This window comes from Neofelis nebulosa, chromosome 17 (genome assembly GCF_028018385.1).
Source record: "Neofelis nebulosa isolate mNeoNeb1 chromosome 17, mNeoNeb1.pri, whole genome shotgun sequence".
NCBI lineage: Eukaryota > Metazoa > Chordata > Mammalia > Carnivora > Felidae > Neofelis > Neofelis nebulosa.
In genome coordinates, this window is record NC_080798.1 from 14,873,547 (window position 1) to 14,884,926 (window position 11,380).

Genomic DNA, 11,380 nt, shown 5'->3' on the forward strand with positions numbered 1-11,380 from the left:
CGCGGCGCTTCCTGGGAAATGGAGTTATACGTTGCAATCCCTTTTGCCGCTTTTCGTCAGGGGACTACAAAGACCAGGATTCTTTTCGCTCACGAGTTAGGGCCAGTCTCAGGCAGCCAATCGGTAGTCAGAGGTGGACGGGGCCCGGATGCTTGAGGCGGGCTGTAGGAAAGGAAAAAGCTGTGATTGGGTGGCGTTGGTCAGGCTGTTCGCCGGTGTTGAGTTCTGTCGGGCGTGCGGAAGGTGGGCCACTGTGCTGCTCCCCGAGACTGAGCAGGTTAGGCGTCCGCGGTCACAGAGCAGGAGGGAGGCGCTGAGGCCTGAAGCGGCCCCATCGCACAGAGCATCACCAGCCGCGGTGTCTGGCCCAGCTCACAGGAATCCCCGGTCGGTAGGAGAGAAGGGTGGACGCCGTTACGGACCTGCGGGTGTTCGGGACGGGGCGCAGTGTGGGACGCTGAGGGGACCCCAGACGAGGCACGGGTAGGGAACATTCCCAGAGGAGGAGGAGCTGTTTGAGCTGAGACCCGAAGACCGGATGTTTGGGGTGGCGGTGGTGCGGTGGTTTGCGCACAGGCAGCGACGAGAAACAGCCTGTTGTGTGAATATGAACTGCGGGTGATGAGGTGTTGGCGAGCTAATTGAAAGTTCTGTATGAATTTGATGGTGGAAGATTTTGTTGGCCTGATTAGGTAGCTTGGATTTTGTCCTAAAGACATCGAGGAGCCACGAGAGGATTTCTAGAAGGGAAGGGGCATGGCCCAGTTTGCTGCCATCTAGGAACAGGGTGATGGGAACGAGACTAGGGTCTGGGAGCCCAGGGTGGTGGCTGTGGCACGTTCCGAGGCAAGAGATGTTGGGGATGAACCAGGGCAGGAGTCTTGGCTGGGAGGGGAGAAAGGATGTTGGTGGGAGAGACGTCCAGAAGGCTGAGTTGACAGAATGTATGGCTTTACAGGCTGTGTGGAAGGGGGAGGCAGAGAGGGGCGGGAAAGGGGTATCTCCAGCAGGTAGAACAGTATCTGGCATATTATAGATGCTTAATAAGAAAAAAAAAATTTTTAATGGACAGTTCTAGGAGGCAGAGACTATTATGATCTCCATTTTGCAAACAAGGATGCTGAGCACAGAGAAGGTTAAGTAATTTAACCAAGATCACATAGTTAGCAAGTGGAAGGCCCAAGATTGTGTGTGTGCTCGCGCATGTGTGCGCCATTGACTTAGCAACGTGCAAGATGAGCTTCGAGACATCATCAGGATCCAGTCATGTAGGAATTTGGGATAAGTGTGGAAATGTATATCCCACATTTCAATGCCCAGCCCAGAACCTCTCCCTGACCTGCTGACTGCCCACATGATACCTCCTCTCTCAAGATAGCTGTAGTCCTCTGGAGACCAAGGTATCTTGACCAAATTGAACTCTGGTCTTTTCCCCAAAACCTGTTCTTCCCACATTCTCAGTAAATGCCTCCTCCTTCATTGTCTTATATTCGTGTCTGGTCCATCAGCAAATTCCTTCAAAGTGTATTCAGAACCTGATCCTTTCTTCCCACCTCCACTCTTGTCACCCTGGTCCTGTCCACTCTATATCCTGCCTAGACCATCACGGCAGCCTCCTCAGTGGTCTCTGTGCTCCCCACAGTCTTTCTTATATGCAGCAGGGTGACACTGAATACCTGTATCAGGTCACATTTCTCTCTTGCTCAGTACCCTCCTGTGGCGCTATCTCACACAGCAAATGCCAGTGTTCTTTCCATGGCCTTTGCAAGGCCCTTGATCCCTGCATGATCTGTCCCTGTTACTTCTCCACCTGGTCCTTTTACCCTGCTCACTCTGCTCCAGCTACACTAGCCTCAGGGCCTTTGCACTTCCTCTCTTTACCTGGAACACTCTTCTCCAGATGTCAAGGCTCACCTTCATCTCCTTTAGTTTTTACTCAGATATCATCTCCTCCTTGAGAACTTCTTTGGCCACCCTTCTAGAACTATACTACTAACATTCATATATTAATTTCCCTTTAACTGTTCCGTAGCATTAATCATATCACTATTTGACTCACTGTATAGGTTATCTTGTTTATTGTCTGTCTCTCCTCTGCACCCACAGCAGACCATAAACTTCATGAGGGCAGGGGCTTTTGTCTACTTCATATTTTATCTTTAACATCTGGAAGAGCTCTTGGCACATAGTAGGGGCTCAGTAACAGTTTATTGAAGGGACGAGTCAGTGGGTGATTTCCGAATGTAGATCCTTACCCCGGCATCACAGGGACTCTGCCCATCCCTCTTCCACAGAACTTCAGAGGACTGCCTTAAAATTTTCTGAGGTCTCAGACATTCAGCAAGGATTTCATCTTGCTTCTGCTTTGTGCTCAGCATCAGGAACACAGCAGAGAACAAAACGGTTTCCCTGTTCCCCGAGAATTCACAGTGTCAGGGGTAGAGGTTCAAATCGTCAGCTAATCACACAGATATGAAATTACAAAGAAATGCAGAAAGTGCCATAAGAGCACTTGGCCAGAACTCTAATCTAGATCCTAGGAAGTGGGATTGAAGTGATGAAAGTGTAGGCATTAGGCACTCCATTAAAAGGAGTGTGTGTGTGGGTGTGGGTGTGTGGTGGTCGGAGCCCAGAGGCTGATGGGGAGCAAGAAGCCTGGTAATGTGGACCCTGTAAGGAGTTGGGTCCTTAACTCCATGCGTAATGGAGACTCTCAAAGAACTTTAAGCATTGAGAGGAGGTGCCGTCAGTTCTGTATGTTACAAGATCCCTCTGGCTGTCGTGTGGGGGAAGTGACGAGGGGGTTAAAGATTGAAGTAGTGAGACCTGTGAAAAGGCTGCTCTCCTGAGATTAAAATAGCCTCCTCTACCGAAGGCCACACATCTTTGTTCCTCCCATCAAGAGGTGGAGTCTCTCTGCCCTCTAATCTAGGCTGGCCCATGATTTGTCTTAACCAGTAGAGTGCAGTGGAAGTGATGCTGTGCTGGTCGGGGGCCTCAAGAGGCCCGCAGTACTGCTTTCACTTTCTTGGGCCCTGGGCTGCTTTACAAAGAAGTCCAGCTACTCCACTGGAGAGAGATGTGTACAGAGAGAGGCCCAGCCACCCCCCAGCTGTTCCGCTGTTTTAGCTGATGTGCAAGACAAGAGTGATGCCATCTTGGATGTTCTAGCCAAGTTCCCATCTGACACCAAGTAGAATGGAGACTCACCTTGCCCTCCCCGCTTTGCTCAAATTCCAGAATCATGAGCAAATAAATGGCTGCTATTTTAAGCCACTGTGTTATGGGATGATTTGTTACTCAGCGATAGCTCACTGAAACAAGCTTCCTGATATCTTATCATTTTGTATATTAGCTCACTTAAGCCTCACAGTCATCCTGTGTGGTAATAATTGTTATTCCCGTTACACAGATGAGGAACTGAGGGCACAGAGAAGTTAATGGAGTACTGGCAAGATATCTAGCACGTAGTAAGTGCTGAGTTTGTGATAGCTATTAGTCGTTAGCATGAAAATGTTCATAATCGTTAAAGAAGGGATAGTAAGACGATACAAGCATTATTAACCCATTTACTAGTGGTATGATTTTAGGTAAGTGACTTCATCTCTCCAAGGCTCAATTTTGTCATTGTAAAATGGAGATTATAACAATATTCGTCTCAGGGTCTGACTTAGCAAGCGCCTAGCATATGGCAGGGATAATTACTATGAAGCATACAGCCAAGATTATTGTAGACAGTGACCTTAGGACCACAGGAGGAAGCCAATTTCTTGGAAGTTCTAGTGGAGAGACAGACAGGTCATTGGTGATATTGTTGAAGTGCTGCATCAGGCTTCACCTGAAGTGGGTTCCTTCTGGACTTTGTCATTAGGGAAACCAGTAAACCTGGCTATCATTTACGCCAAGTTGAACTGGCTTTCCGTTACTTGGAACCAGCATCCTAACTGATTCTAGCGTTTTATTCATTTATTTTTTGATTCATCAGCTACTGAATACCTACTGCATTCCAGGCACTGTTTCAGGTGCTGGTGTTATAGTAGTAAACAAGGTCCTCCCAAGCTCTGACCTTGTTGCAACATCCATTCTCCTGGGGAAGGTGGATGGTCGGGAAATCAGTGTTGGGGATAAGAGCCTGGGAGATTATTGGGGGGAGGGGGGGTTGAGGAGAGGAGGGGTGGAGAGTGACAAACGGGGAGGGGAGGGGGCCTAAATAAGTTTTGTGGAAATGTTAATGGAGGAGAGACCTGGCCAAAAGGGAGGAAGCCAGCTGTGCGTGTGTTTTGGGAAGGACATTCCAAGTAAAAGTAGAGAGCAAATTCAGAGGCCTCAGGTATGCGGGGATGTGTTGGAGGAGCAGGAAAGAGTGAACTGGACCAGAGTGAACCAGTGGACGGGAAGGGGATGAGGGTCCAGGCCATACGAGCTTGGTTGGCGGATTCAAATTCGGTTCACAGTGAGGGGGGCAGACATGCAGTGCGTTTGGGGCCCAAGAGCGATGCCATCTACCATCTTTGTAGGGTTCCTTTGGCCACTGCGTGGGCACCAGGGTGGAAGCAGCGCAGAGGCTGCATCTCTCCAGCTGAGAGATGGTGGTGGTTTGGCCAGGGGTGTGGCCGAATTTAGGACATAATTTGAAGGAAGAGTGGACAGGACTTGGGGTACAGGTGTGGGGTGAGAAAGAGGAGCCAACGGCTCTAAGTTTGGGAGGAAGTGGTACCAGGAACTGCCTGGGGGAGACCTGGAGAGGCTGCGGGTCTGTGGAATGTCCCTGTGGACTGGCCGAGCACGTGGGACGTATGAGTCTGGCATTCAGGGCTAGATCTGAGCTAGAGATACAAATGTGGGAGTCACTGGCATTTTCGCAGTTGTAAGGCCCAGGATGAGATTGCTAAGGGTGAGTGGAGGTGGAGAGCAGGGGGCCCATGAGGAGTCAATGCAGTAATCTAGGTGAGAGATCACAGTGGCCTGCAACAGGGCAGGGGCAGGAGTGAGCAGTGCTCTGGAAACATCTGGAAGACAGAGCCCACAGTAGAGTGGTCATGGGTGATGATGGAGAGAAATGGACTGGGGCCTGGTGAGGGCAGGATCAAGTCTGAACACGGGGCAGCGACTCTGCTTTCCTCTTTCCCCTGGGCCCTGTGGTCCCCGCCTCCCTTTGCATTCTGCAGGCAGCTAGGCTGGCCCAGAGTAGACTCTTGCCCCGACTCTGTGTGACCTTCCAGGGCAGTGCCCTACAGCCCCTCGGGCCCCATTCCAGATTCCCCAGATGAGAATTGAATTGGGGTCCAGTGTCCAACCCAGCTGAACCTGTTGTAGCTGGAAGATTCCTTCTGGGAGGGGTGTGCACTGGGCAGTCACCTTCAGTGACCACACTCATGGAGTGTTTCTGGCGGTCAGTGTATGGAAGGCCGGCATGTGGGCAAGGGGAATGATTTGGTGCTGTTTTGATAGGTGGGTGGGACAGACCATCTGTGTGGCCTCAGATGTGCCCTGCCTCGGGTGAATGGGGTCGGGGAGACCATGAAGATGGGAATCCGGCAGGCTCTGGGCTCAGAAGGGGAAGGGTCAGGTTGGGAGAAGTCATGGGGATCTGGTGCAGCTTCTGCCGCCATCAGCATTGACAGTTCCTAGTCAGGGAGACACTCATCGCTCCTGGGGAGACACACGGCCGCGGCGGCCTCCCCGGAGGAGCCCAGAGGAAGCACGTGACCTGGTCTGAGGTGTCAGGAAGGACTCCCCAGAGTAGAGAACACAGGAGGTGAGATCTGAAGAGCCAGATGAAGGGAGCGAGGGACTCTGCTGGGCCAACTCATAGCCAAGTCCACGGCTACTTTAAAATGTTTTTACTTAATAATTTTGGGTTTACAGAAAGATTGCAAAGATAGTACAGAGACTTCCCGTACATCCTACACCCAGCTCCCCCGCACGTTAACATCTTACATAACAATAGTTTTACATTTGTCAAAACCAAGACGTTAACATTGGTTAGTGTTGGATTAACAGAACTCCGAACTTTATTCATATCCCACCCACCCCCCCCCCGTTTTTCCACTAATGTTCTTTTTCTGTTCCAGGATCCAATCCAGGATACCCCGTTGCATTTACTCGTCCTGTCTCCTTGGTCTCCTCCAATCTGTGACAGTTTCTCAGTCTTTCCCTGTCTTTCATGATCTTGACAGTTTTGAGGCATATTGGTCAGGTATTTTGTAGACTGTCCCTCAGTCTGGTTTTTGTCATGTTCTCCCAGTTAGACTATAGGCTGGGGATGAATCCCACTGAGACTCAGGTGACCTCATTTCATGAAGGTGGCATCCACCAGGTATCTTGCCCGCGGTATTACTGTTCTGCCCTTTCCTTACCATGCGTGTGTTGGGAGCAAGTCACAGCATCCAGCGTACTCTCAAAGGGAGGAGAATTAAATTCCGTTTCCTAGAGGGAAAAATGTCAGATATTGTCTTCATATATAAAAACCACCACAGTAATTAATAAATGTGAGAAGATACTTTGAGGCTGTGCAAATGTCCGGTCTCCTCACAGTTCCTCCCCCTGATTTTGGCATCCATCAATGGATCTTGCCTGGGACAGTTAATATGGTGGTTGTCTTTTTTTTTTTTTTTTTTTTTTAAGTAGGCTCAACACCCAACATGGGGCTTGAACTCGTGACCCTGAGATCAAGAGCTGCACGCTCTACCGACTATGCCAGCCAGGCACCCCTACTGTGGTGTTCTAATGACGCTGCTTTTCTGTTTCCCTCAGTTCTTCCCTGTATTTTATTTGGAGTTCTTCTGTATGAAGATTTGTCCATTCCACCCCATTTATTTTATTTGTACAGTCATTGATCTATATCAGTATGGACTGACGGATATTTTTTGTATTCTTTCGGTATAACCCAATACCATCAAAATGTTTTCACTCAGATTTTTACAGGTTTGGCCTAGAGGCCCTGTCAGGTTGGCTCCTGTGTTCTTTACTCCTTTTTTTTTTCTCCCTCAAGCACCTCCTTACTTTCCAGCACTGTAAGGAGCCCCAGGCTTATCTGGCACTCTCCCTGGTCCTTTTGCTGGAGAGTGGTACTAGGAACCAAGGTCTGCGCTCTGGGTGTTTTCATTGCCGGGTGTCACTGCTTCCAGTCGCTCTCAGCTGACAAAGCTAGAAGATGTATGTCTGTATACAAACCGACGTGTACATACACATCTGCATCTCTGAGCGTGTGTGTGCAGGTGGATGTCTGTGTCAATGCTGATGAGTGCACACTGGCCAGCTCTGACTCTACTCTAGCCCTGGAAGGTCCGCTCCTGCCTACCCGCCCCCCGCCCCACCCTTGCTTTCTTTGTAACTTCTTTCTCTGACAATGAGAACCTGGCTCAGTGGGCACCTTTTAGTGCTCATCTTGTTGGCCACTGTGGCAAAAATCAGCAGTGTTGGCCATTCCTGCCTTCTCTAAGGACACTGTCCCCTTGGTTTCTGTGATGCTGCTGTCCCCTGATTTTTCTCCTCTGTCTTGTTTCTTTGCAATAAGTTCCTCTGATTTCACCAATTCCTTAAGTGTTGGAGGCTCTTCTCTCCTCCCAGCCCCTGGGCCATCTTATCCACTTTTATGGTCTGTTTCCTGTCTCTGTGCTGGTGATGCCCATTCTCTGTCCTTAGCCCCAACCTCTACCTTTAGCCCCACACTTGGGCATCCTGCGGCTTCATAAAGGCCCGTCACCCTCAGCCCTGAGTGACCCCTGGGCCCTTAACACTCAGTGTGTCCCAAATTCCAAACCTTCTCCTCCAGGGGTGGCCCCTCCATATCCCAAGTTTCCACGAAGAACCCTGGGCCTCATCCTTGATGCTTTCCTCCCCAGCACACGCGCGTGCGCACGCGCCCAGCCCTACCCATCAGCCTCCATGGCTTGTGCACTAGGCCTCCTAGATACCTCTCCCACCTGCCCTCTTCTCCCCTTTCATGGCCCTGCCTTGGTCCAACCCCACCTCTCCCACCTCATCTCGCCTGGCCTCCTCCCTGGGCCCCTGGCCTCCTTTTTCTCACTTTCACCCACCTCCACTTGGCAGTTAGAGGGAGTTCGGTAAAACACCAATCTGATCACGTGTTCCTGCTTGAAGCCTTTCCGTGTTTCTCCAGCATCCTAAGGACAAGGTTCTAACTGATCCTGAAGGCCTGGTGTGATGTGGCCCCTGACCGTCACTCTGCCTGTCTCCCCAACTGTCTAAGCTCCAGACACACAGAACGTGACGTCACCAGCTCTCTCACCTGGGCCTGTGCGTGGCCCCTCCCCCTGCCCCGCCCCCTCCAGTCTAGTCAATCTCGCCCAACCCACACTCCACCCACGGTCTTCCCACGCATAAATTTTGAAAGGATCCCAGACATCATCATCTATAAGAACGATGAACAAAATGTAACCAGTGGTCATTTCTGAGTGTCGGAAGGGGGCAAGGGCCTTTTAAGAAATTTTTTGCAGTGACTGTTTTCATTGAACACCAACATAACACCAACAGTAGTTGTGGGAGAAAAAGCTAGCAAGGGAGAAAATCCCATCATGTTTGAATTTTAAGAGGAAAAAACGTTCAGGAAGCGTCTTACAACTTTAAACATTCTGCAGCGGCAGGAAAAGCGCGGTCTTTCTCTGTGTGCACAGTAACAGTCATCAGGCCAGAATGGAATTGCAAATACCCAGCTAAGGGGATTTTTCTCCTACTGATTTTCACAGCGATTGTAAACACAACTTGTGTAACTTCTCTAAATGGTGTGATGCAAGCGTTTGGAACAACTGTCCTATATAACAGGGTTTCATAGGTGTGAAGGAAGGCAACTGAAGTATATCGACCTAGGGAGAATTCTTGTCTTTACTCTGATACCAGGGACTATTGGGACAATGAACTCCATGTAAAGGAAGTAGGAACACATCTGCATGGAGACACCCTGTGGTTTTGAACCTAGCTGGCATGTGCTTTATCATGACAACTGCCTGCATTTACCTGGCGCCTTCTTCATGCCGGGTGCCTTCCTAAGCCCTTTCCATGCATGAATTCAGTGATCCTCAGCCCTCGGGCAGCTACTGTTGTCATCCCTGGGTTTCCATGAGGTGTGAGAGTTGACATCGGGGACTTCAGGTTCCCTAGCTAGTAAGTGACAGCACCAGGATTCGAACCCAAGAGTTGGAATCTGCCTTGACCCACCTTCCTCCCGGATTCCGTTCTTAGAGGATGACCACATTTCTGATCATGCGATTTCTTCTTTTCGGAAGAAGGGCTTCAGTGAGCTTCTCCATCTGCGAAAATCTTTTTAGACATCCACAACTATTTATAAAGAACGTTTTTTCGCTTTTAAGGAAAATTTCAAACAAACACAAGCAGAGGGAAAAGTCTAATGAGTGTCCCATCTCTCAGCTTCAACAGTCACGGCCATTCTTGTTCCATCCATATCCTGCACATTTTCTCCCCTGCTCAGTTACTCTACAGTAAATACAAGTATGTCGTATTAAAAGGCCTTTTTTAAAGAAAAGGTCACCTACCATTCCTTGCTTCCAGTCCTCCCCCCTTTGGCAAATTGACCGCCTTCCCGATTCTCTGTTCCCTTTCCCCTCGTTTTCCAAATGCAGACGGATCTGTGTGTGGTGTGCCACTATCACCAGGCTCTGTCCCTGGCTCGCTTCCTGTAACCCTACCCCCCAGGCGCTTCTCGAGCCTGAAAACTCTTAGTGACCACGGACATGCTGGTGGTGTTTGGCCTGCCCAGCCTCTGCAATGGGACATTTAATCTGCTTGTGGCGTTTTGCCATGATAGTGGCCTCTGCCCTTATTTGGGTTATTTTCTGGATGCCCTCTCCACTCAACCCAGGTCAGGCCTCCTGAACTTGTACACAGTAACCCCACTTTAAGCACGCATCCTTACCACAGTCAGAATGAAACAGGGATTTGGGTCCTTCTCTATTAATTGCCTAGGGGCTCCATGAGATCAGGAATCAGGTCTGTCCTTGTCCCTGCTGTGTCCCCAGCATCACCGAGCACAGGGCCTGGGATGCAGTAGGCGCTCAGGAGTGGTGATGCACTAATGAATGAATGATTGCCAAGGTCAGGAGCTGAGTGTTTGTCACGAGGGCAACAGGAAGCCACAGAAGTGTTTCAGACAGAACTGGACCCATTTTTCTCAAAACTCAAGTGCGTACGAATCCCCTGGGATCCTGTGAAAATGGAGATCCTGAGTTAGTGGGGCTAGGGAGGGCCTGCGATTCTGTACTTCTAGCGGGCTCCCCACTGACGCCAGTGCTTTGGGTAGCAAGGGTCTAGCTGTGCTGCTCAGTGCAGCACGTGGCTGTCGAGCACTTGAAATGTGGCCAGTGTGAACTGAGATGTACCCGCAGTGTAAGATGCCCGCCAGATTTCAAAGACTTAGTACAAAAAAAAGAGAATGTAAAATATCTCATTAATAATTTTTATATTGATCACATGTTAATATGGTAATATTTTGGCTATATCAGGTTAAATAAAATAGATTATTAAAATTCATTTCAACTGTTTCTTTTTAACGTGGCTACTAAAAATTTTTTAATTACGTTGTGACTCACAGGTGGGGTTCTCATTATGTTTCTGTTGGATGGTGCTGGTCTAGAACATTCCACACTCCCTCTCACCTCTAAACATTTGCACACGCTCTTTCCACCTTTTGGAGCACCGCTCTTTCTCCTGATCGCCTCTTCACAACTAACTCCATACAGCTTTTGGGTCTCGATGTCTCCTCCTCCAGAAAGCCTTCCTTGACCCCCAGGGTGGGTCAGGTGCCCCTTCTGGGCTTCTACAACTCCGGCTTTCCCCCATCTCAGCCCTGACCGTCTGTGATGTCAGCGTCTCATGTCTGCCTCCCTCTCGAGACCGATAAATCCACGAGGATGCGGACAAAGCCTGTGCTGGTCACCATTTTAGCTCCAGAACCTGGCCCAGAATGACTAAATATTTGTTAACGGAATGAAGAAGTGACAAGAAGTGGGCCGTCCTCATGTTACAGCTCTGGAACCGCACTGGGAAGCCAGCTTTAGAGGTCTTGTTTCGATGTGCCCGCCACCTGCACAGCATCATCGCTGCTTTCCCGGTTTCGCTGGGGGTGCGGTAGACACATGGTGGGTCTCCTCGGTCCCTCTGTAGAATTGTCCTGCTTCTGCCCCTGAGCTGCCTGGGGCTCCCGTCTTAGCGTGTGTCCTCTGCTGGTGGCACAGCTCTGAATGAGGACTCCTTTGTTAATTCACACAAGCTGTTGCTGGTACGACACAAATTTTGATCGATTTCCCCCAGTCTGAGATTTCTTTTTCTCTTATTTGCACAGAGACGTTGCTTTTAGGGGCGCCTGGGTGGCTCAGTCGGTTAAGCTTCCGACTCTTGATTT

The 11,380-nt window shown here is 49.8% G+C and overlaps 1 long non-coding RNA gene across 1 annotated transcript; it reads right to left on the reverse strand.

Moving 5' to 3' along the window:
* Positions 1–5,828: 5,828 nt before the first annotated feature.
* On the reverse strand, positions 5,829–8,197 carry LOC131499124 (uncharacterized). The gene is made up of 2 exons (XR_009255733.1): positions 8,043–8,197; positions 5,829–6,429 (listed from the first exon to the last, which is right to left on the reverse strand). It is a non-coding gene; the product is annotated as an uncharacterized LOC131499124 (long non-coding RNA).
* Between the last annotated feature and the right edge of the window lie 3,183 nt (positions 8,198–11,380).